Raw genomic sequence first — 27,888 nt, forward strand, 5'->3', positions numbered from 1 at the left:
AGTTTCTCAACTCTGTTGAGGTTTTTTTATTTTGATATTTATCTTTTCATCCAATTTGGTGTCTATGGAAATTATTGTAGTTAGCGAAACCATATTAGGTGAGGCATTACATCCAAGTATATGTATTGATACTGGAATACTTGGAATTTTTAATATACAAGGTTCAAACAATGATTCACATGGTTATTACTAGAGGCCCATGGCTGCTACTAATAATATTGCCTCCATATTCTCTACATTATAGCCTGTATCAGTCCCTTTTTCACTGACCACTATACTAGGTAGCCATCCATCACCCACTTACTACCAGATATGTTGCAGTATCCCAAGAGTTTTAATAAGAATGAATATAAAGAGAATAAGAACACCTAAAAAGATGATCAGGTACATACATTATTAAATTATGTGAAACATTAGTTTACCTATAAATGACAAAGCATTATTGGGGACCTAAATAGTTAGTTGGATTCTTTTGAGACTCCAAAAAATGATAAGATAAGTATTTATAGGGATCCTTAGTTAAAAAAGTAAAATTAGGAATTCATTTCATAGATTACAAAGGTTAAGGACCTCATAATTTAATCATTTACCATTACACCAACTATGCTAGCTATGTCGACTACTGAGGTAGTGTCTAAAGAGGTGGACTAGTTAGTGACTGACATCAACACCATCAACCTATTGTTTGAGAACCGAAAAAAAGCCAAGTAGTTTGGAGGAGCCTAGATATAGAAAGAAATTTGTTGTATAACACCCCATATTCTATATGTGTTAGGTATACCTAAATAGAAATTTACATAGCCTTGCAGTATACATAATAGAATCAATTTCATCTATGAGTAGTAAAGGTAAAATTAGTATACTTAGGTTTAAAGGAAAATGTTTGTACATAACAATATGGCATGATCAACATAAAAATAATAAAGGTTCGATCATAAGACTATATTTGCTTTGAAAAGACCGAGTGTATGTAATATTTATGTTAAAATAAATGGGTTAAGATCCATAAATAGAATAAAATATTAAGGTGATTGGTTGACTTTATTAAGATACTAGGTGAGCCACCTATTTCAGCCATATGGACAAAGTATTTAGAGCCAATGATATGGATCAGATCTGGTCCTATATTAATGTACATATTAAGGGATGAAGATCAATAAAAGAAAAATAAATAGAGAAAAGGACCATTAATCAATTCTACCAAGTACCAGCTTAAATAAGTCCATAAAGAATCAAGCAAGTAGGTACATCACCTAATTTGACCTTTTAACAAGCTCAAACTCCTTATGTAGGTGTATCACCTTCTTAGACCAATTTGACCAATTTATTTTCCAAAATACAGAAATAAGGTAATTGAAATAGGGCCATTATAAGGAAAAGTTTTTGGTTATTTCCTTCATTTCAATGTCACAAAAAATTATATTTCATAAGTTCTCTCTATTTTTCTCTTGGACAGAAATGAGCTACCTTATTTTTCACTCTAGGGTTATTATGTTGCACCATATTTTTCTCCAGAATAGGTAAGTAAAATAATTCATCGATGTAACTTGATTCAGCCTTAAAGGGGTATGTTGTCATATGTCTCCAAACAAACCAAATAATGCTCTATTAGAAGGAAGTCTCATACTCTTTTTGAGTTTTTTAATGATGTTTTTCTCTAAAGGTGTTTAAGCATGAGTAAAATTCTAGAGTATTTTATAATGAATGATAGAGTGTAAGCTATAGATATTAAGGTAAGGCTACTACCCATTTTTTTTTCTTAAATAGTATTGTATGGAATAAAGTGATAGACTTGTAAGCTCTATTTTTGGAATTACGATACCAAAAGAAATTACATAATTAAAAGAATCCTTGGCAAATAATCTAGAATGAGTAAATGGTTTTAATATGTACCTAGAGGGGGTTATGTACAAAAGGCATTGATGGTGAAGGTCTTGGGGGGATCTGTATTGGAAACTTATGTTTGCCATTGTGAGGTTTCTTTATGGTGACTTTGTGCATTACACATAATTTATATTTGTTGGATAACATTATCCTTCTTAAGTTTTCTCCAGTATGTGCGGCTAACACGCAACAGGGCATTTTTGGTAGAGGGAGTTGAACCCACATAGCCTGTGGGTACCTTTAGGACGGTAGAGCTACACAGTCCAGATTATTTATTTAATAATGCATGCTAAGACTTGTTCAATTTTTCTTGGCATATTTTATATGTATATATATGTACTTATTGCATATGATATTATGCATTGGGTTTTATTGATATTCAAATAATGGACTATGGCATTACTTTATTACTTTATCCTTGAGGTACATTCCAGTGCTCCAACCGCTAACCATCTTTAGATGATGTATCCCTACACGATTTAGGGTTGAAAGGTAAGTCAACCTTTCCTACATAGTGATCAGGTGTTCATAGTCAGACCGAAAGCTGGCTTAAATTGGTGATCTTTTATCATTTGGAAGACATTATTTCATGTGTTATTTTAACTTATCTTTGACTTTATTTTTGATTTATTTTTGCTGTAGTCGGGGGCATGTAGAAGTATTTTACTGGTAATTAGTTCTGTTAGAAGCTTTATTAGACTACTGTGAACATGGATATTAAAGTTGATGTTCAGTATTAGTTTTGGAAACTACGGTTGGTTTTCCAATATTGATCTTAAATAGGCTTTTATTTTTCTCTTCCTATCTTTTCTTATACATATATTGGTTATGTTGGAATAGGCTTAGGGGTGGTCTCTAGTCCTAGTTGGACTGAGGATGCATCCTTGTTTGGCTACTGACAAAGTTGGTATTAGATACTAGGTTTTTGTCATAGAGTGTCCAAACAGATATGTCAAGTAGAGTCTTTTTTATGGGTGTATCGGAAACCACACTTGTAAGGGAGAGGCTATGAGTCGTTTAGGAATGTTTCCATTTCTTGTTTGGCTTTTTCTAGGCTATAGAGTAAAGGTCTTCAATTCCTACAACTACCATTTAATCCCCTTTTAGATCATGCCTCCCAAATGATCTAAAGCTTATGAAAACTCATCTGTCCCACCTGAGGACAATGTAGGAGAGTGTTATCAAAATTTTTAGGTTCTAGTAGTCTTCATTGATCATACTCGATAGGGAGACACTTATGTTCAGTTACCTTAAGGAGACATTACTAATGTTAAGTTCTGGCAATCTATTCATCTATTGACCTAGTTGGCAATGTCTCAGTCACGTCCAAAAGTTATTGGTGGTATTGATGGGATTTTAACTGGTGCAACTAGAGATGGCTAGCTTATGAGGCTGAACCCTTTGACTTTCACTGGTACTAAGGCTGAGGAAGATCTTATGGTTTTGTTAATATAATGGGGAAAATCTTATAGGTTATGCATGCTATGGAGGTAGAGGGTACAAAATTCATTGCTTACTAATTAAAATATGTGGCATACAAATGGTATGAGGAGGAAGAGAAACTTAGGAGTGATGATGTTGAATTTTCTTTGTGGGAGGATTTATCCTGTGCCTCTTTTGACCACATCATACTTTAGGAGTTATGTGATGCAAATATTGAGGAGTTTGTGAATCAGAAGAAAGGCAGAATGTCAGTGAAGGAGTATGCCTTAAAATTCCACCAACTGTTATGATATGCTCCTGATCTAGTGTCCAGCATGAGGTCTAGAATGAGGAAGTTCACTTTTGGGTTGTCTTATGGTTTGATTTTGGATAATAAAGTTACCTTATTGAACAAGAATATAGATAACTCTAGACTTGTAGTGTATATACTGTTGGTTGAGGGGGAAAATAAGTAAGAGAATATAAGGGAGATGTAGGGTAAGAAGTTTTGGTATGTAAGTTAGGATAAAGAAAAATAGAAGTGTGGTAGTTATGGTAGGAAATACTCTCAGAAGAGGTGGGACAACTCGGGTTCATAATTAACAGCTTGTTCTTGTTATCCATAGACATCCGAAGATTGCCTTTTTAAGAGTGGTGATGGTTCTTTGGCATAAGGCACCCAATCTCAATACAGTAGGGCCCAGTCAACTTTTTCATATCCTTCTTATTGACTGTGTGATCTATTGCATCATAGGTTCTGTGATGAAGGAAAGAATCATTGTTTTAATTATGGATATTTGGTACATATGCCAAGTGATTATCCAGGAGAAAGGCTGCTTTATGGGCTGATAAGAGTTTGGTTGCCAGGTCAACAACTCTTGCACTAAGGGGTTCCATTTATTATACTGACACTAGTCGAAATTGCTTGTATGCTCTTACTACTCGTTAAGAGTCTGAGAAATCTCCTAAAATCATCACTAGTATGTTAAAATTCTTTTCTTATGATGTGTACTGTTTACTTGACCCAAGGACTATTCTCTCTTACGTGACCCTATTTATGGATGTGTAATTTCGTTTTGTACCTGAGTATATTTTGAGCCTCTTTTCTATTTCTATCTTGGTAGGTGACTCGGTGTTTTTAGAAAGGTCTATAGGGGTTGTGTGGTATGTGTTGGTTGTAGGGAAATATAGGTGGATCTGTTTGAATTGGACATGCTACATTTTGATTTTATCACGGGGATGGACTAGTTGCACTCTTGTTATGCCTCTTTAGATAGTCAAATCCATAAGGTTATCTTTAAATTCCCTAATGATCCAGTTATTTAGTAGGAAAGGTTTTCCCTAGTTCCTAAGAGGATGATCATATCTTATCTAAGAGTTCAGAAATTTATTTCCTAGGGTTTCTTTAAAATATGGTCTGGGTTAACGGTTCTTAATCAGAGGGTCCTTCTTTATGATTTGTTCTAGTAGATAGGGAATTTCATGAGGTTTTCCCTGATGATCGTCCTAGTATTCCTTCAAATAGGTAAATTGATTTTGGAATTGATCTTCTTTTGGCTGCTCATCCTATCTCTATCCCTCCTATAGAATGACTCCAATCAAGTTGAACTTACTTAAGAAGCAGTTAAAGTATTTTCTTGACAATAGTTTCACTTGCAATCTCTATGGGGTTCTCTTATTCTTTATGTGCATAATAAGAATAGTACTCTTTTGATGTGTACTTATTATTATCTCTTGAATAAGGTAATTGTGAAGAATAAGTACCCTCTTCCTAGGATTGATAATATTTTTGAAAACTTCAGGGTGCTAAGTATTTCTCTAATACTAACCTTTGAATGCCTTATCATCAACCGATGATTAGGATGGAGGATGTCCCTAACACTACCTCTAGTACTGGATATGACCACTATGAGTTCATGATCATGTCTTTTTGTTTGACCAATTCCTAGTGGCATTTACGTATCTCATAAATTGAGTATTACATCAACTTTTTGTTTATTTATGATTATGTTTAAAGATGATATTCTAGTATATTCAAAATGTGAAGTGGATCATGTCGATCACCCCTATGTTGTATTGCAGACCCTGAAAGATTAGTAATTTTCTGCTAAGTTTTCGAAGTGTGACTTTTGATCGAATGCTATTAATTTTTTAGGTCATGTTGTTTCTATTGAAGGGATCATGGTTTATCTACAAAAGGTTAAAGTGGTTAAGAGGTGGCCTAAACCAACAACTCCAACTAATATTCTGAGCTTTTAGGGTTTAGCCATTTTTACAGAATGTTTCTAAAGAGTTTTGCATCAATTTCTACACCTTTGAATAGGTTGATTTAAATGAAGGTGAAGTTTCTATGTTTCGATGCTTGTGAGGGAGTTTTGAGAAGATGAAAGATAAATTGATTATTGCTCAAGTTTTGACTTTGTCCTAGGGTGGTGATGGGTTCCTGGTTTATTGAGATGCATTTGTATGGAACTTGGTGTGTATTATCAACTCATAAGAGGAATTATCCAACTCATAGTTTGGAGTTATTTGTTGTGATATTTGCATTGATGATTTGGAGACATTATCAACCTGTGGTCCATGTTGACATCTTTTCAGATTTGAAGTGCATTCAATAGTTATTCACCTAGAAGGTGTTGAATCTTATGTAGATAAGATGGTTTGAGTGGCTCAAGGACAACAAGATGAGTCTCCAAAATTATAAAGATAAGGCTAACATAGTTCTTGATGCTCTTAGCAGGATAGCTATGGGGATCTCATCTCGTGTGGAAGAAGAGAAACGGGATTTGGTAAAGGATATTAACCATTTAGCTCATCTTGGAGTTCGTCTCTTAGATTCTAAGGATGGTGGTGTGGTTTTTAAAGTGGTAGTGAAATCATCACTTGCTACTCAGGTAAAAGAGAAACAAGAGTTGGATCCCATCTTGATGCAAATTAAGAATTATGTGGGTAGGCAGAAGGTGATGGTATCTTGAGGTACAAAGGGAGGTTTTGTGCTCCCAAAGTGGATGGGTTGTAAGGTATAATTTATGCCGAGCCCCATGAGTTGCGTTATTTAGGTCATCCTAGTTCGACGAAGATGTATCACGAATTTATGGAGATATATTGGTGGAACAACATGAAGAGGGATGTGGATAATTTTGTGGCTAAGTGCATAGTGTGTTAAAAAGTTAAAGTGGAACACTTGAGCCTCGGTGGGTTGTCTCAAGAAATTGAGTTTCCTGTACGGAAATGGATAGTGATAAATATAAATTTTTTACTAACATTTCATGGTATTGGAGCCATTTTAATTCTATTTATGTCATCGTGGATAGGATGAATAAGTTTTCTCACTTCATGTCGGTGAGGGCTAATTTTTCTACTGAGGATAATGAAGGGTTGTTCATTTAGGTGATCATGAAGGTGCATGGAACTCCAATTTCCAGTATTTTTATTCGAGGTACTCAGTTCTTGTCTTATTTTTGGAGGTCATTTCAACGATGTTTGTGAATGAAAGTTACCCTTAGTACCGGTTTGCACCTGAAGACGGATGGACAAGCAGAAAGAACCATTCAGACTTTAGAGGATATACTTTGAGCTTGTGTAATTTACTTTGGTTGTTGTTGGGTTTACCACTTACCTCAGGTAGAGTTCGCATACAATAATAGATATCGTTCTAGCATTGGTATGTCACCATTTGAGGCTTTGTACGGTAGGAGATATAAATCCTATATTGGGTGGTTTGAAGTTGGTAAGGAAAGTTTTTTTGCCCCTTATTTAGTTCAACATGCTATGGCGAAGGTGAAGGTGAAATAAGATAGGCTTAAGACTGCCCAAAGTTGCCAAAAGTCTTACACAAACATGAGGCTAAGAGAGTTGAAGCTCAACGTAGGTGATTGATTGTTCTTTAAGGTGTCTCATATAAAGGGAGTGATGGGTTTTTGAAATAATGGGTAGTTCAATCCCTATTATGTTTGTCCTTTCTTTATTTTAAGATTGGGATGTGTTGCTTATGAGTTAGAATTGCATGCTAGTTTGGGTTCTATTCATCTTGTGTTTAATGTGTCCATGATGAGGAAATGTATGGGTGATCCTTTCTTTGTGGATCCTATTGAGAATGTTGGCATCTCGGATTCCCTGTCATATGAGGATTTCTCAGTAGAAACTAAGGATTGACAGATTCGCAGGTTCTGGACTTAAGATGTCGCATTGGTAAAGGTACTTTGAAAGAACCATAGACTGGAAAAAGCCACCTGGGATGAAGATCTTTGAGGTATAAATTTCGTTTTACTTATTATTATTATCAAGGTTTACCTTTTTATCCTAGAGTAAAATTGTTGTTCTCGTGCAAAATGTGTCCTAGCTCATCATTAAAGGATAATTAATCTTAAGGGGGGTCTAATGTAAAACCCTCAAAATTAGAGTCATTTTATTTGTTGGCCTTCCAATGCTTCAAATATTAATTTTTGACTCAAATAATGTTTGATGAGAGCAAAAAGGTAACTCGAAAGAGTTTTAGAATATTCGGATGGGATTCGGATTGTTCTTGGTCAAGGAATCAGTAAGAAACTTCGATAGCCCCATGACACAAGAGGTAATCAATGCGATAAGATCTGTGCCACGGTGGTTAGACATCTGCAATAAGGTCTATTCCATGGACCTGTGTTATATTGCTTCTATTTTGTTTAATTGAAAAGGGAAGGGGGTACTGAGGTCCTTTCACCTATAAATGATTTTATCAGTATAAGGACCTATTTTATAAATTTTCAATATATGAAGGTCATTCTTATTACTCTAAACTGTCAACTCAAAAATTTCCCCTATCAAGTAAAAATAAAGGGTCAAAGAGGTAGTCATCTAGCGACCTAATGGTGTCTATTTCTTCATGTTTCTTTGTAGTTAAGGCATGTATCTCTTTCACTATACTTGTAGTTTATTAACAGGATGAAATTGGTTATTATTCATAGTTTTTGTAAAGGGTTTTGAATTATGGGTTGAAAGGTTGGGAATGTGATTGGTGTAAATGTTTTTCCATGGTTTATTATGCAATAATTAATTTTATTTATGATATTGAACATTGTGTGATACATAGGAATGGTAATTAAATTAAGGGGGCATAGTTAATCCCAAATTTGATTATTTTTCTTCAATATATGGTATTGGAAACTATATGCCCTCAGCCTGTTTTTGAAATTTACAACTAATATGATTTTGCCTCATAGTTTGACTGTTCTTGGAATCCCTGCATTGCATAAATGGTTAACGGAACATGAATTGGATTGGTTTGGTTTTTAAATTGTTTTGGAAAGGCCTTAGTGGCTATGGTTCTGGTTTTATTGGAAACATTGGAGTAAAATTTGGTTTAGTGGTATTTTATGTAATAATGGGATAGATATGGAAGCTCTAATTTTGCTATGACGAAACCAACGTGAAGTGCCTAATTAAAAGACTCTCTTGTAAATAGTTGGGAATGTGTAAATGGTTTTAATTTGGGCCTTACGGGGGTTATGTATAAAAACCATGGAAGGTGGAGGTCCTAGGGGTAATAGATACTTGAAACACAAGTTTCCCGATGTGAGGTTTGGTCATTGTAACCGTGTGCATAAGACACACTTTATATTTTTGGAATGGCATTAAACTTCTTAGGTCTTCTCTAGTATATGCGTCTAACACACACTTGGTCCTTTTTAGAAAGGAGAGTTGAACATATATAACCTGTGGGTGACTTTAGTACTACAGAGCTACACAGTCCAGATTAATGATTTAAAAATGCATACTAAGCCTTATTCCCTTTTTCCCGGTATATTATATGTGTATATATGTATGTATTTATTGTCGATGATGTTTTGCATTTGATTTTATAGGTTTTTATATGATGGATTTTGGCATTACTTTACTCATTTATCCTAGATTTACGTGCCAACGCTTCAAATGCTAACAATTTTCAGAGGCCATATCCATACGCAATTAATGGTCCAAACAAAAGTATACCTTTCTTGCATAGTGATCAGATATTCATGGTAAGATCGAGAATTGACTGGAAGAGGTGATCTTCTATCCTTTAGAAGACATCGTTTCATGATTTGGTTTCCTTTGTCTTGTACTTTATTTTAGATTTGTTTTGGCTATTTTCAAGGACATATGCCGACATTCTACTGGCATTCAGTTTTTTAGTCTTTGTTGGACTTTTGTGGACATGGGTATTAGGGTTGATGTTGATATTAGTTTTTGGTATTATGGATGGTTTTCAGATATTGATCTCATACAGAGTTTTCGGTTTATCTTTCTTATCTTTTCTTATACATACATTGGTTACGTTAGAATAGGCTAAGGGGGTGGTCTCTGGTCCTTGGTATACTTGAGGTACCCGTCATGGCTAGGCCTTGGTTTGGGTCGTGATACCTAGGCTCTAATATCAATTTGTCATGACTTAATTTCTGAGTCATGATGAAACCTACTGTATCCCGTCAATACGTAAGAAAAACCGTAACCCAGAGCAAAATACAATGGGTTAACTTGGTTGAAATTCCCCAAAAGGAAACCAAAAATAAAAAATAAGAAAGGGAATAGAAATAGTTTAAAGTTAATCACTACATAAATACCATTTCAAGACATGGTAGAGCCAGTACAAGAGCATCTTGAAATAAAAAAACACCCAAGTATATAGAATAGTGAATTCAATAATGTCTTGTAACTAAAGACTAGGCATGGACAATAAAAAGAAATAGCTAAATCCGACCCCAATTGCATACCCTAACTTCGTCTATCAATCTAGCATGAATATCGATCAATGACGGTAAGCAGTACGTAGAAAAACATCCAAAAGGTACAGAAGTTTAGTATGAGTACTAAAACAATGGGTATTCAGTAGGTTTAATCGGCCGACTAAGTTAAATCATGATATAAGTATGATAAAATGCGAGATAACATATCTAAGACAAGGTAAACAGACAACCCTGAATAGATTCCAACATTAATATGAATAAATAAATAAACAAATCGGAATAATAGCATAACATAACATAAAGCATCAACACGTACAATCATAATTTAAAAAATTCCTCCCATACGCAAATTAGTGTGGAAAAGTAAATAACCATCAAATCCCCCATATTCCTTGAAGGTACAAAAAAGATAGAATATCCCACAATCGTCATTAATCAACTCACATAATACAATTGAAATTCATCCATTTCATGGTAAAATATAACCATCAACTGTTCATATTAACCATTTTTTAATAAATCAACACCTATCAACAAATCCAGTAGTTATCAATTAATACTCATATTTGGTGTAAACATTCTTTTCCAACTAATCATTATTTATCAATTAATAATTTATTTATCGACTAATTATAATATCACTAGTATCCATTGATATCATTCCACATGCTGGGCATTTCCTCATTTTTAGCCTTTTCCAAATTGCTACTTTCAGTCTCACACCCCGATATCATCATATCATAATAACTATATTATCATAGCCTAATATGCATATCAAGAATCAAACTGAAAAATATAATCAATAACCAAACATTAAATGGTAAATATATCATCAATAGTGAGACGGGATAAAATAAATATAATCAATAACCAAGAAGATGAACCCTAAAGTAGGATGCACCCCTTCAGCATTATCCCTAGATGGGATAAAATAATTTTCTTCTATTCCTGATGTACGGGGTATGATCCGAAAGATGAGCAAACAAGGATTATAGAAGATTCAAGAATGAGTCTCCAAGCTTGAAAATAGAATACCAAGAAAGTGAGACATTCCTAAATTTCTTGTAGCCTGTATCCTATAAGTGTGGCATGCGACACACCTCTAAAAGAGACTCTACTAGAAACGACTTTGTGCAATCCTAATTGACCGTGGACCTAAAGCTCTGATACCAACCTTACACAACATTAAATGTTTTCCTTGTTAAAATGGGCATCACAAATCTAACCAGGACCAGGAACCACCCTCGTTACCTAACCCAACAAAAATTAGAATACCTTAAGTTGGATGAGTACCATACATATAACAAGATAGAATCACTGGAAAGGGACTGACTCTGGATAGGCCTATTCCTAGACCAACCATATTAAGTAACCCCATCACATCAAGCTATACAAACTAAACTACCGAACCACACCAATACCAAAATAAAGGCCATAAACCAGGCCAAAAAAATATGTTTCAAAACATAGTTTGATTAATCCCAAAATTTAATACGATGGCAAAACTAAAAGTATCGACAACCTATATTAGCATCAATACCAATGCCTTTCTAAGGTTGATACCAATAGAGATCCAGTTAGTACATTCCACAAACCATAGCCAAAACCAATAGCCAAAAATAAATTAATATGTCTAGAAATAACCATAAAGTGACATAGAGTCTTCCCAAAATATGGAATCTTACTACTTCAATCCAATAGTTATCTTTGAGTCAATCAATATGTAGGAGAGTTAGCGAGTGATTGCTCAGATGAAGACTGGATAAGGATAAAATAATTCCATTAATAAAACCAAGTAAAACAACATATATGCATATAAAGATTCATTTATTTAATATCATGCTGGAAAAATTGAACAAGGTTTAGCATGCTATTAAAACCTTTACCTGGGTTGTGTAGCTTTGGCATCTTAAGCAACCCATGAGCTATAAGGTTTCAGCTTATTTACTAAAAGGGCCTCGGTGCGTGAAATCGCACGATCGAGGAATAAAACTTGGGATGACTAGTAATCCCCCAAATATAAAGTGTGACATCATGCACACGGTTACAAAGACCAACCTCACATTGCCAAATATAAGTTTCCAATTTTTGTCCCCCTGGGACCCCCAACTTGTACGGCTTTTCTACACTCCCGTCTATTATAGCAAAATCAAAACCATTACCATGCAACTAACAAATCCAATAACCATTTTTTAATTAAGGCCATTAATAGTGGTATAATTATACCAACAGTAACTTGCGAAATATTTCCATAGCCAACAATATATAGGTTTAAGGGATTCCATATACTTTTCATAATTTCCAATTAACCATAACCATGTCCAACAAGGCCTTTCAAATCTATTTAAAACCATTTAAACCATTCATATAATTTAGGGTTACATTACAAAGTTTAAACCATGCATAAGTTCCATTGAAAAACCAATATTATAATGAAAACATTATTAAAGGAATTTTATCAAACACATTAGGGGCATAATATTTTAATAACCAATGTCTATTACGAAAGAGTCATTTCTATACAACCAATTATCCAATACCACTATTAATGCATATAAAAGCATAATTAAAACATGGGAAAATCGTAACCAACCATTTATAACCAAAACTCCTAAATTATATTCAAAAATCCAAAATCATACAATAATAAAATTTTAAAAACATTGTACAAAATCATTCCTTTAGTTGGAACTAAAAATGATAGAAGAGAACATGCCTTATTTGACAATGTAGATGATGAGAAACCACTAACAAGAACCCAAATAAATCCTCGAGTTGAAACCCTAGCTTTCTTGCCCAAAAGCTTTTGAGAAAATTATAAAGTGCTTAGGAAGTGTTTCTAAATGTTAATGAGTTGAATAATAGGGTAAATAGCCTCCCAAGAGAGTTAGAAGTCATGGGATATTATTAGGATAAGTAAGTAAATATACAGAATACCCCTATTTAGATTACACAAAATACCATCATAGGGTTACAACTGGTCCTTAGGAGTTGTACACAACGATATGAGTAGTACCCACCGCTCGTATACAAAGCCATAACTCTTTTTCTAAACACTGTACAGTGTATGACTCACCTACCTAATTCGTATTAACAACATATGATCCATACCCTTTCCCCATAACCCTGGAAATATAGAATCGTAAAAATTTTGAACACTATCTATAATACTAGTCCTGGGTATGACTTGTACCGTGGCTTACGGCTCCTGGTGATCCACTCATACTCAGATCAAACTTAAGTTACCAAGTCTAAGGTTCGGTAAAGGAACCAACTGATTCATATCAAATAATATGACTTGTATCCTTCAGTCGTATCTATTAAAGTGACCAAAATCCGTCCCACTAACCAATACTGGTTAGCATTGAATGGACTATACCATCTGTAACCCTATATACGGCTCATACCCATGAGTAGTATTAGTTCCAAAAAAAGAATTCTAGGAAATTTTGTATGGTCCAAAAACCATGGAGTTTCAAATAGCCTGTTTGTACCTAACCCAGGTATTCGAGTGGTATTCGAGTCACACTATCACTACCTAATCATTGCAATTGTAGTTTAGTAGGATTACACATATGAATCAAAATTACAATAAGCCACCATTATTATGGCATTTGAGGTCTTTAAGGGGTATCAAGATCATGACCCTTCATGATCATGATGAGCACTATCAAAAAGAATGTTCAGTTAACCTTAGTTTAGTTCAGTAACTGTGTCACTTAAGTTAGTAGGATTTTGTCCTGAGAAAACCCAGGGAAGGGGGCTCACATACCAATATAGGGTGTGACACTTAGTAGAAATACCTGAGTTACAAAACTACGTAGCTATCATAGGTTTAAGATACTTACTTGCCAGTTGAGGGTTGATACAAATATCATAAGGGCACCTGTCAAAAGAGGGTGAATTATTATTTCTTTGGGACATTAGTTTAACGGACCCACAGAGCCAGAGTTAGTATGCATGGAATGATACTGACATCCTTCCAACAAGGGTTGCAAGTTGGACCTAAATTAGCTCAGATTAGGGGATGGCAGTTATATGATACCTTTCAATATTTCAGTCAGTATATTAGTATATATCATTTCGGGGTTGCATAACCAATTGTACAAATTAGATTTATAGTTACTCAGTTATGCATATTTGAATCTCTCAATTTAAAAAAATTTCGAAAAATGATTTATGCGTGGTCTTGCATTGTTATAGTTTACATGATCATCCATTTATGCTAAGTTACTGAATGTATATCAGCCAGTCCTCATCTTATATACTAGTAAATTTTGAAGTACTGATCGCATACTCTTCTTTGTTCTATATTATATTATAACATAGGCTAGGATGCTCAGTTTCCCGACCGCTCCTATATAGCTTAGCATATTCAGCAACAGTAGTGGTGGGTCCTCATCTCTAAAGGACATGATTTTCTTATTTAAGTTATTTCAATATTTTCTTATGCTCAGTTAGTCTTACTTAGTTAGGGTTCTTTCCCATCAACTCTTCAGTTAGTTTAGAGAATTTTAGACAAATAGTTAGGCAGTTAGTCAATCATTTCAGTATTGTCAGTTGCTATTAGAGATTTCAGACATTTTTAATTCATTTTTCAGTATCAAATTTTATAGAATTTTATCAGCTTATTTCTTGCATATGTTAAATCAGTTATATAATATTAAGTGATCAGAGTAGGTATCAACACATAGGTTAGCTTGTGGTTATTTATGATCGTAAGTACCGTTGTCATAACTAGGGGGTAGCCTTGGGTCATAACAAAATGTATATCCAAGATAGGTTTTAAAGTTTCCTATGGAATTTTAAATCCACATTCAGTAGAGTCTTGTGCTTGGGTGTGAAGAATGCCAGATTTATGGACAAGAGGCTATGAAAAGTTTTAGGAAAGTTTTCCTTCTTTCAGTGTTCACGTCATGCATATGAGCATGATATCCATTTAAACTCTCTTTTCTAACATATCCTTTATTTTGTTTACACACAGTGCCTCCTAGAATAAAAAACAGAAGGAAAAATAGGGATCAGCCTTTACCCCCACCTATTCAGGAAGATCCCCTAAATGAACAGGATTTTCACGGCAAATTTAGGTATCCTTGGACTACTTTAGGCCATTCCATATCTCCTCAGAACAAGACGTAAGTTATTTCCCTAGCTAATCAAGTGAAAATATGGTTGCAGTTAGGATTTGAGATTTTATCCGAATGAATCCCACGTTATTTTTGGTATCTCAGTGCGAAGAGCATTCGAAACGGTTACATTAAATGTTTTAGAAGGTGATCCATATTATGGGCATCATTGTAAGTGAGAGTGCAGAGTTGGCTTCTTATCAGTTGCAGGATATAGCTCACACTTGGTTTAAGTAGTAGAATGACGAACGAGGTGTTGAGGCAGGTCTTGTAGAATGGAAAGATTTTTCCATAATTTTTCTAGATAAATTTTTTCCCTTGAAGTTGAAGGAATCAAAGGTTCTGGTGTTCATCAATTTGAAGCAAAGTAGTATGAGCGTGAAGGAGTACTTTCTTTTGTTCTCTTAGATGGTGAGGTATGCTCCTACTATCGTGGATGATAATAGCTTTAGAACAAGTAAGTTTATGTCTGGTGTAGCTGATATTGTTGTAAAAGAGTGTAGTACCGCATGTTGATTAAGGAGATGGACATATCAATACTTATAGTTCATGCTCAAGAGATCAAAAAAGAGAAACATTACGAGAAAGAGAGAGAATAAAAGAGCCAGAATAGGTAGTTTTAATTTTTCTCAGCCAAGGTCTGAAGGTTGGTAACCATTCTCAGTTTCATCAAAAAATTTTATCCCCAAATCCATATTAAGTTAGTGCACCAGTGCCTATGTTTTGGAAATACAATCGGGATAGAGTGTCAGGCTCTAGTTAACAGGTTAGTATGAATAGTGGTCTTACCAATCCACTCTGTGGGAAGTGTTTTAGGAATAATTGTTATGTGTATAGAGATGGTAGGAATGTATGTTTATAAGGGTCAAGCCAATCAATAGTGTAAAGGATTGTCCGTAGGAAGGGAAGCAGTGTGAGTGAAATCATCCTTCAGCTCGAGTCAGTCTCATAACTAAGTAGAGTGTCACTTCTAGTGTAACCTGTGTACATTGTATTTATTCAATCACTTTACCTTTGTTCTTATCATTTTTGTAATCATTACTGTACTGTACTGTGACCATTAGGCTGCCTCCAGTACATAAAAACTAGGATCGACCCATGATAGGTTTATACCCCAGGGATATCACCCATAAACACATAAATAAGGATCGACTCATGATAGGCTTATGCCCCTGGGATACCACCTAATAAGAGAGAACTTCCATCACTTAGTTAAATTAATCTTTGAGATTGTTATTTCGGTCGCCGCCACATGTTTGATATTTTGAAACAATGATACATCAATAAGAGACATATAAATAGACCATCAATGCAATAACAATGAAGTAAGAACTCATTGGTACATCAATGAAGTGTTTTAGAGTCATCAATGCCATAACAATTAAGTAGGAACTTATTGGTATATCAATGAAATGTTTTGGAGTCATTAATAGCACATGGATCTTGTTTGAGTAACCTGATACCTTCTGACATTCATTAGTGCAATAAACATGTAAGATTTGGAAGATAGGTAAGTATTGGAATGTCTTAACATCTTGTAGGGTGGAAACAAGTTCATTGGTAACGTAGGACATCATACAAAACCATTATAGATGACATGTTATTGAATAACTTTGGAAACTTTCTTAATAGAACAATTGTTCACTTTTATGCCAAAGATATAGTGTAGAGTATGCTTTACATACCTAACATTCAACCTTCAATACTAGTCCCAAATGGACTTCCCGTCTTTTCGGATTACTTATCTACAATGAAAATATATAGCAATCTAGTATTAGCGACCAAACGTCACAATTAAATTATTTGAATTCACCAAACTAGTGGTTAAGTAGTAAGCCTTAATTACACCATAAAGGGTGTCACTTGAACCCTCTTATACTCCAATTACATTCACATGCCATGCATATTCATACAACATCCTCTAATACCAAGTTTGGATTCATTTATCCTTCCAACCAATCCATTAAACCAAATTGAGCCATAGACATAAATAATCATCAATTCAATAGTATATCACAATATCCACCTTCCATAACTCAATTACAATATCCACCTTCCACAATTCATTACAACTAAACCATGCAAAATGGTTCATAACCCTATTTTCATCATCTTTCAATAACAACCAATACATATAATCCTCTATCACACATATACATATGGAAAAGAACAAAGGCAAACAATATTCATACATTAGAATTCACCTCATTTTTATGCAATCCTATTTGCACAAATAATCGGTGCCGTTCGAAGCTCTCGAGATGACAAACGCAGTTAACAGATTACTTTGGAATTTCTACGATTGAATCAAAAGTAATTTAAAGGTCAAATTTGGCTAGGGTTTGTTCTTTCTCAATGATTGATGATGAACATGAGTTTTTGAACTCATGTACATGTATATATACACATATTCCCATCCATAATATAATAGGAAATGACCAAAATGCCTTTAAAATTTAAATAATGTCAAATCTATCCTTTGGTGGACTGTTTTGATAAGCTAAAGTAGATCGAATAAAACTTCTTTCTCCGATATCGTATTTGGGTGAAATTTGTATCGTTGGAAGGATAATTCAAAGGGCTTTCATTTCATATAAAGTAGGCCACCCATTTCATCCTGTACAACGAGTTATGGTCATTTGAAGTTGACCCTAAAAATCTATTTTGATAGGCTAAAGTAAAAAGAGTATAACTCCATACACAGACGTTGAATTTGGATTAAACCAATTGCATTGGAAAAAAGACTCGAAGATATTTCTTTTCATTGGTCATAGCTCTCCTATTTAATTATATTAAGGGATTTATGATCGTTTGAAGTTGACCCAAAAATTTTGCTAGCCTCAGTAGTTTGTGTGAAGGAAATTTTCCTGCACATTTATTATTCCGAAATATCCCGGCCACCGTTTTATAGTTTCGAACATGCTCGATTATATCTGAAACCTATCCATTTTTCAAAATCTTTATATCGTTGGAAAGATTATTCAATAACCTTCGCATGGAACCATCGACGGGCAAATTCTGGTATAAATAAAATAAAAAAAATAATTCCATATAAATAAGACTAATACACGTACTTTAATATGTCAATACACTTACTAGAATACGGGGTGTTACAAGAATGCTCCTGATTTTAGAAAAAGTTTGCACTTACTAAACATGGCGAATAACTGATGACCTCTAAGGGTTAACAACATAATTTTCAAATAATCTGCATGATTATTCTCACTACGAGAATAGTTAAGGATATCATTAGTGAATACTATGATGAACATGTCCAAGTACTATTTGAAAACCCTATTCATCAAAACTATGAAAGTTGTAAGGGCATTCGTTAGTCCAAAAGACATAAGTAGGAATTGATGTCTTGTTCAACAACGCCTATGAAGATTCATAGTTTTCTCGGGTTGGTCGATTATTATAGAAGGTTTGTTAAAGGATTTTCTTCCATTTCAGCACCCTTAACCAAGCTAACGCATAAAGCATCCAAATTCCAATGGAATGATGCCTATGAGAAGAGTTTTGAAGATTTAAAGAACAAGTTGATTTCTACACCCGTGTTGGTACTTCCAGAAGGCACCGAAAAGTATACAGTGTATTGTGATGCTTCCAAAATTGGTTTAGGATGTGTATTGATGCAGCATGGTAAGGTAATAGCATATTCTTCTAGAGAATTGCGACCACATGAGAAAAATTATCCTACACATGATCTTTAGCTGGAAGCAGTTATTTTTTCTTTAAAGATATGGCGCCACTACTTATATGGGGTTCATGTTTATATATATACTGACATAAGAGCTTGCAATATATTTTTAATTAGAAAGATCTAAATTTAAGGCAGCGGAGATGGCTTAAACTAATAAAGGGCTACGATGTTGATATCTTGTACCAACGAGGGAAAGCAAATGTGGTAGCTGATGCGTTAAGTCGTAAGGCTATGATGGTGCCTATAGAAAAGCAAGGAATGATTAAAGATCTTCTTCACCAGTTAGCTAGTTTGGGAGTTCGCCTTCTTGAAACTCCGGATAAAGAGCTTATCGTACATAATGCTGTCGAATCTTCATTAGTAGCTGAAGTGAAAGAGAAGAAATATTCAGATCCTATTTTAATACAACTTAAAGAGAACGTTCAGAGTGGTGCGACAAAGGCATTTGAGCTTACGCGAGAAGGATTACTTCAGTACAAAATTGATTATGTGTGTTGGATGTCGATGGGCTAATAAAGAAGATTATGAAAAAGGCACATTGTTCAAGATATTCCATTCATCCAAGATCGACCAAAATGTATCAAGATTTGAAAGATATGTATTGGTGGAATGACATGAAGAAGAGCATTGAAGAATTTGTAGCTAAATGTCCAAATTGTCAAAAAGTTAAAGTTGAGCACCAAAATCCCAGAGGTTATATGCAATGCATTGATCTTCCAAGCTGGAAGTGGGACATAATCAACATGGATTGCGTTATTGGTTTGCCTCGTACATCCTGAAAGTTTGATTCTATATGGGTGATTGTTGATAGGCTTACCAAATCCACACATTTCCTACCAGTTAGGACCACTTACACAGTTGAAGAGTATGCAAAGTTGTACATTAAAGAGATAGTCTGATTACATGGAGTGCCAATCTTTATTATATCAGATCGGGGAACCCAATTTACCGCAAACTTTTTGATGTCTTTTCAGAGGTGTTTGGGTACACAAATGAAGTTGAGTACAGCTTTTCACCCTCAAACAGATAGACAAGCAGAACGTACCATCCAAATACTTGAAGATATGCTACGAACTTATGTAATAGATTTTAAGGGCAACTGGGATGATCATTTGCTTCTTATTGAGTTTGACTACAATAACAGCTATCATTCAAGTATCAAAATGGCATCATATAAAGATTTATATGGAAGGAAGTGTAGATCACCAATAGGATGGTTCGAAGTAGGTGAAACTCTTTTGTTCAGACGGGATCTTGTTTATCAAGCCATAGAGAAGGTTAAAGTAATTCAGCAATAACTGAAAACAACCCAAAGTCGACATAAGTCATATGCGGATAGTAGAAGGAGAGGGCTAGATTTTTTATAGGTGATTGAGTATTTTTGAAGGTATCACCAATAAAAGGGGTAATGAGATTTGACAAGAAAGGGAAGTTGAGTCCACGTTATATAGGCCCGTACAATATCACTCAAAGGTTTGGACAAGTTACATATGAATTAGAGCTACCCCAAGAGCTCTCATCAGTACATCCGGTATTTCATGTGTCAATGCTTAGAAAGTGCATTGAAGATCCATCACATAATATTTCTACTGAGGATGTGCAAGTTACGGAAGATCTTACCTATGAGAAAGTGCCTATTGCTATTCTAGATCGCCAAGTCAAAAAGATGAGAAACAAAGAGATAGCATCTGTGAAAGTACGTTGCAGAAATCATCAAAGGGAAGGGATTACATGGGAAACTGAGGAAGAAATGAAATCTAAGTACCCTCATTTATTCAAAGATGAAGAAGAAGTTCAAGAAACGGAGTTAGAACATCAACAAGCAAGTTTTTTTTAGTATATGCATAGTATTTATGTGATGATGTGAATGTTAATGATGGACTTAAACTTGTTTTGGTTGAATAACTATGCTAACATTCAAGGACAAATGTCCTAAAGGGGGGAAGGATGTAACACCCCGTATTCAAGTCCGTGTATTGGCGTATTCCAGTACGTGTATTAGTCTTATTTATATGGAATTAATTTTTTTTATTTTATTTATACCGGAATTTGCCCATCGATGGTTTCATGTGAAGGTTATTGAATAAGCTTTCCAATGATATAAAGATTTCAAAAAATGGATAGGTTTTGTATATAATCGAGCATGTTTGAAACTATAAAACGGTGGTCGGGATATTTGGCAATAGTAAATGTGCAGGAAAATTTCCTGCACACAACTTTGAATGATCATAACTCCCTTAATATAATGAACTGGGAGAGCTGAGACCTATGAAAAGAAATATATTTGTGTCTTCTTTCCAATGCAATTGGTTTCATCCAAATACAACATCTGAGTAAGGAGGTATACTATTTTTACTTCAACCAACCAAAAAAGATTTTTAGGGTCAACTTCAAAAGACCATAACTCATTGTACAGGACAAACTAGGTGGCCTACTTTATATGAAATGAAATCCTTTTTAATTATCCTTCCAACGATACCAATTTCACCCAAATACAATATCGGAGCAAAGAGTTATGGTCGATTTACTTTAGGTTATCAAAACAGTCCACCAAAGGATAGATTTGATATTATTTAAATTTTAAAGGCATTTTGGTCATTTCCTATTATATTATGGATGGTAATATGTGTATATATAAATGTATATGAGTTCAAAAACTCATTTTCATCATCAATGATTGAGAAAGAACAAACCCTATCCAAATTTGACATTTAAATTACTTTTGATTCAAACGTTGAAATTACAAAGTAATTCGATAACTGCGTTTGTCATCTCGAGAGCTTCAAACGGCACCTATTATTTGTGTGAATAGGATTTCATAATCAAAAGGTGAATTCTAAGGTATGAATATTATTTCCCTTTGTTCTTATCCTTATGTATATGTGTGATAGAGGATTATATGTATTGGTTGTTATTGAAAGGTGATGAAAATAGGGTTATGGACAATTTTGCATGGTTTAGTTGTATTGAATTGTGGAAGGTGGATATGGTAATTGAGTTATGGAAGGTGGATATGGTGATATACTATTGAATTGATGATTATTTATGCCTATGGCTCAATTTGGTTTAATGGATTGGTTGGAAGGATAAATGAATCCAAACTTGATATTGGAGAATGTTGTATGAATATGCGTGGCATGTAAATGTAATTGTAGTATAAGATGGTTAAAGTGACACACTTTATGGTGTAATTAAGGCTTCTACTTAACCACTAGTTTGGTGAATTCAAATAATTGAATTGTGACATTTGGTAGCTAATACTAGATTGCTATTTATGTTCATTGTAGATAAGTAATCCGAAAAGACGGGAAGTCCATTTGGGACTAGTATTGAAGGTTGAAAGTCAGGTATGTAAATCATACTTTATACCATATCTTTGGCATGAAAGTGAACAATTGTTCTATTAAGAAAGTTTCCAAAGTTATTCAATAACATGTGATCCATAATGGTTTTGTATGATGTCCTAAGTTACCAATGAAATTGTTTCCACCCTACAAGATGTTAAGACATTCCAATACTTACCTGTCTTCCAAATAATACATGTTTATTGCACTAATGATTGTCAGAAGGTATCAGGTTACTCAAACAAGATCCATGTGCTATTAATGACTCCAAAATGTTTCATTGATATACCAATATTGTTATGGCATTGATGACTCCAAAACACTCCATTGATGTGCCAATGAGTTCTTACTTCATTGTTATTGCATTGATGGTCTATTTATATGTCTCTTATTAATGTATCATTGTTTGAAAGTATCAAAAATGCGGTGGCGACCAAAATAACAATCTCAAAGATTAATTAAACTAAGTCATGGAAGTTCTCTTTTATTGGGTGGTATCCCAGGGGCATAAGCCTATCATGGGTCGATCCCTATTTATGTGTTTATGGGTGGTATCCCAAGGGTATAAGCCTATCATGGGTCGATCCCAGTTTTTATGTACTGGAGGCAGCCTAATGGTCACAGTACAGTACAGTAATGATTTCAAAAATAATAAGAATGAAGGTAAAGTGATTGAATAAATACAATGTACAGGTTGTCACAAGTTCTAGTAAGTGTGGTCCACTCCTATTATGATTTATTCACTTGTTTCTGATGTCTATTGAGCTCCTATATCATATGTGATTATGTACAGCTTTACATACTCAGTGCATATTTCATACTGACGTCCCCCATAGGGGACCTGCATTTCATGCTGCAGGCACAGGTACCTCAGCTCATACACCGCACAAGTAGGAGCCAGGATATCCAGTTGCTTTGGTGAGCTCCAGTTTGCTTTGGGGCTTTCCGTGTCATATCCAGTCACTTTTGGTATTGTATTGAAGTTAGTTATATGGCGGGGTGTGTCCCGACCTTAGTTAAACTCTGTGTATTATCTAGAGGATTTGTAGACCTAATGTACAGTCAAGGTGGTGTTTTATTAATAGACGTAATGGCTCCAACGGCCAAGTATTGTATATACATATATATGTGTGCTCGTACTAATACAGGTTATTATTTACTTTTATATGCGACTTGATGCTGTCCAAATTTTGGGTTGTCATAGAGGTATGCATGGGAATTATAAGGTTATGATCTGGTTCTCCTGGGCCTCCTCAGTTACGGGTGCCATCCACCCTAATAGGATTTGAGGCGTGACAATTCTTTGGCCATATTATTTTTGATGATGGTATTAGTTCTGATCCTCTAAAGACTGAAGTAGTGAGAAACTTCCCTAAGCCATCTCTACATCAGATATTTAAAGTTTCTTGTATTTGGTTGGCTATTATAGATTATTTGAAGTGGGAATTGGTAAACATCTATTTTGTGATAGGGTTTCCTCATACGCATCATCAACATGATTCTATTTGGGTTATTATGTATAGAATGACCAATAAGGCTCATTTCCTACAAAATTATACATCATATTCATCCTAGGATTATACTAGATGCTATCTCAGTAAATTAGTTAAATTGTGTGGGATTTCTTTGTCTATCATTTTAGATAGAGGTACTCAGTTTACCACTCCCTTTTAGAATGCTTTTCAGAAGGGTAGTGGAACCTAAGTTCATCTTAGTAGAACTTTTCATCCTCAGACAGATCATTAAGCAGAGAGGAATATTCAGAAACTTAAAGGATATACTAAGGGCATGCGTTATTAATTTTAAAGACAGTTCCGCTTACCTTTGATTGAGTTTTCTTAAAATAACAATTATCACTCTAACATTTAGATGGATTAATTTAAGGCTTTAAAAGGAGATGTAGGTCTCATATTGATTGGTTTTAAGTAGGTGAGGCTATAGTGATAGGGCTAGATTTTGTATTTGAGATGTTAGAGAAGGTTCATTTTATTCGAGAGAGGCTAAAGACAGTCCAAATCCACCAAAAAAGTTATGTACATATGAGGAGAATAGATCTTGAGTTTAAGGTTTATGATCTGGTCAATTTGAAAATAACTCCTATGAAAAGTGAGTGAAAAGATTAGGCAAGAAGGGAAGTTTAGTCCCCATATGTTTTCCCGTAGAGGGTCTTTAATCGTGTTTGGAAGATAGCTTATGATCTAGAGTTGCCTACATATTTTGGTATCAGTATATCCAGTGTTTCATGTTTCTTTGTTAAAGAAGTTTATTAGTATTCAGTAGTAGTTATTCCTTGAGAAGATATGGATATTAAGGATAGCCTTTCCTAGGAAGAAGTTCTAGTTGAGATCCTTGATCGTCTGATTCATAGACTAAAAAACAAAGAAGTTCCCTTGGTTAAAGTTCTTTGGTGGAATTAGTCTATTGAGGGCACCACTTGGGAAGCAGAAGGAGATATGGAAACCAAGTACCCTTATCTTTTCTTCGTAAACCCAGATTCATCTTGTGATAATGCTATTCACTGGATTGAATCTTCTTCGTTCCCTATTTTATCTATGAAACCAATCCCATCTCACTGAATGCATTAATAAAATTAGTTCAGTTAATTTATCATGTTTCAGATCCAGTTATGTAATCATTTTTCAAGTGGTTCTGGCTGATTATATTATCTTAGTTTCCTCAGTATTCTCAGCAAAACCAATCTCATTTCAAGCGAATGTTACCAAAGGGAAATATTGTAATATCCCATAATACTCTAAGCTTGATTCATCTCTTAGTTGCATGATTAAAGGGTCCAAGGATTGAAAATATAACTAAGTGATAAGGATAGAGTAATTTTCATGACCCCTAAAATTTGGTCACTTTTATTTTGGTCATCCCGACCCCGAAATGTTGTTTTTTAAGTAGATTCATGGTTAGGAAGGTTAGAAGTATGTCTCGGGTGAGTTTTAAGATTTTCAGAGAAGGTTTAAGGCATGTTTGGATGGACAAAAAGTGCAACTATGCATTTGGGACGCGAAGCATGGATCTCTCCCACAGTGAGGAGCTCTGCAATGCATTACTTTCTCTAGTGTAGTGAGCTCTGCTGCACATTGCTCTCTCCAGTGGATTAAGCTCCACGGAGCGTGGCTCTGTCCCATACAGCTCTTTTGAATAAGTACCCAAGGGGAATTTGAGTCCTTTCGGTTACACTATTTTATCCATAACGCGAATTTGGACTACCAAAAGGAAATTATTTTCCTCTTTGCCCAAATTGCTCTCAAGGAAACCCTCCTTCTTCCTAAAGAACAATTCAAGATTCATTCTTATGAAATCAAGGTGTTCAAGCTTTCAAAATAAGAAACATTCAAGAATTTAATTGTTAATTTATTTGGTATATTCATCCATGGGTCCCTTTCACCCATGGGCCCCCTCTCCCTCTTTTGGTTAATTTATGAGTTTATATATGTTCATTGAAAAATAAATCCATGATCCCTTGACAATTCACTTGAAATTACTATTTTCAAGTGTTTCCAAGTGGAATGACTCATATAATAATTTGAGTGTTGCAATTTCAATGTCATGTTCAAGTTAATTTCATGTTAAACCCCTAATTTACGAATTTACTCATAAATCATATTGTTTTTCCTTATGTTTAAGACATTTCCTTGTTCAAGTTCATGATTTTCACATGTTTTATTGAGTATCTATACTTTTGGGTTTGAACCATGATCCCAAAAGATACTTTTAAGCTTTGTTATCATAATTTATGGTCATTCAGTGCATGCGGGTTACGAACAACGGATACCTATGTGTTTTTCATGATTTCAGCTTTTCAAGTACTCAGATATTTAATCCATGAACTTTTATCAGTATACTTACACTTTGATGATCATGATGAGTACTATCAGAAATAATGTTCAGTTCACTATAGTTAAGTTTAGTACTTGCGTCAGTTCAGTTGGGAGTAGGATTTAGCACTAAGTAAACCCAAGGATGGGGGCTTACCTACCAATAGAGGGTGTGACCCTTAGTAGCAATCCCATATTTATAGAACTACGTAACCATAGTAGGTTTGAGATGTCTACTTGCCAGTTGAGGGTTAACACAGATCTCATGAGGGAATCTTCCAGAAAAGGGTGACTACATAGTCCATCAGGACACCAATTTGGTGGATCCACATTGCTAGTGTTATTATGTAACACCCCAATTTTCTATAACCAGTATGCCACACGCTACTTATGATCCTGAAGGACCACAAGAAAACCCTCTAATGATATTTGTACCTGAGTACTAAATAATATAATATAATAAGTACAGAAAACTAGTGAAAACTTGCCATATGGTTCAAAACGTATTAAATAATCAAAATCGAAAACTAAATACTGATACATCTATCTGAAAAACCGCTATCTATCTGATCTATGGATTTGATGGGACAAATCCCCAACTAACTCCGTCTACTAAAAATAAACTGAGTCTAATGCAATAATAAGATAAGGATCATCCGCGAATGAAGAGGACTCAAAGCTACGTCTACTACTGCGGACTAGAACTGAGCTGCTAAGTGTTCTCTAGATCTCATTCTTCTAAACCTATGGTTTAAAGTAAAACACCATAGCACAAATACAATAGTACGTGGGAATGTACTGAGTATGCAAGATGAAGGAAGGCTAAATGCAAGGGCTTATGCATGAACAATTACTTAACTGAATTACATGAGTGTACTGAATGGGGATATATTCATGAATGCACAAACCATAATTGAAATCATCGTGACACTGAATACTGAGACTCGAATACTGCTTTACTGACGTCTGAACTTACTACTAATACTGAAGTACTGAATAACTGAATCTTTTGATATTGATAACTTAATATTGAGGCTGAGATCAATCCTATCTAGCGGATGACCTCTGAATCTAATGATATCGAGAGTACTTAAGTAAATCTTAGATCAGTCCTACCTAGAGGGTCATCTCTAAACATAATGATAATGAAATAATTTTGACTTAGTCAGAGATCAGTCCTATCTAATGGGTGAACTCTGAAACATACTGATAATAAGATTGATTGACTAACATTGAGATCAGTCCTGTCTAGCGGGTAATCTCTGAATCTGCTGAAATGTTAAGGGTTGACTATATCTAACAGTCCTAAATCTGTATTACTAGGCTGAGTTCTTTCACTGTCATTGATTCTAAAACTAAGACTGTGGGAAGTATTCATCTAACCGACATGCCCCTTCTAGCTAAGTTAGGGTCCAATATGTAACCCCATTTGAACAGTTGTCAGTACTGTGCCATGAGTAAAGACAACTTTTTGGAGTCAGTCCTATCTAACGGGTGACTCCTACAATCAGTCCTGTCTAATGGGTGACCCCTGAGTATGCCAATACTATTTAGAGGGTGACATCTTATTCCTATGCTTGCTACGTAGTTCAAAAACATAGGGATTGCTCCTAGGTTTCTCTGTCCTATCTAACGGGTGAGCCCCTATCCCTAGGTTCGCTCGGTGCTAACTCCTACTCCCAACTGAAAGACGTTGAACTAATTCTTTTTCTTAAATTGTACTAGACTAAGTTGAATCTGTTACTGATCGCACAGATTAACTCAGCTAAGCTGAGTTCGCTTGATTCTGAAGACTGACGGAATATTACTAGAATTTGATATTTGTTGAATGCTACTGAGTTCTAACTTAAATACTTTATTTCTACTGAGGTCTGAATG

Source organism: Capsicum annuum, chromosome 4, assembly GCF_002878395.1.
Source record: "Capsicum annuum cultivar UCD-10X-F1 chromosome 4, UCD10Xv1.1, whole genome shotgun sequence".
In the NCBI taxonomy this organism is placed as follows: Eukaryota; Viridiplantae; Streptophyta; class Magnoliopsida; order Solanales; family Solanaceae; genus Capsicum; species Capsicum annuum.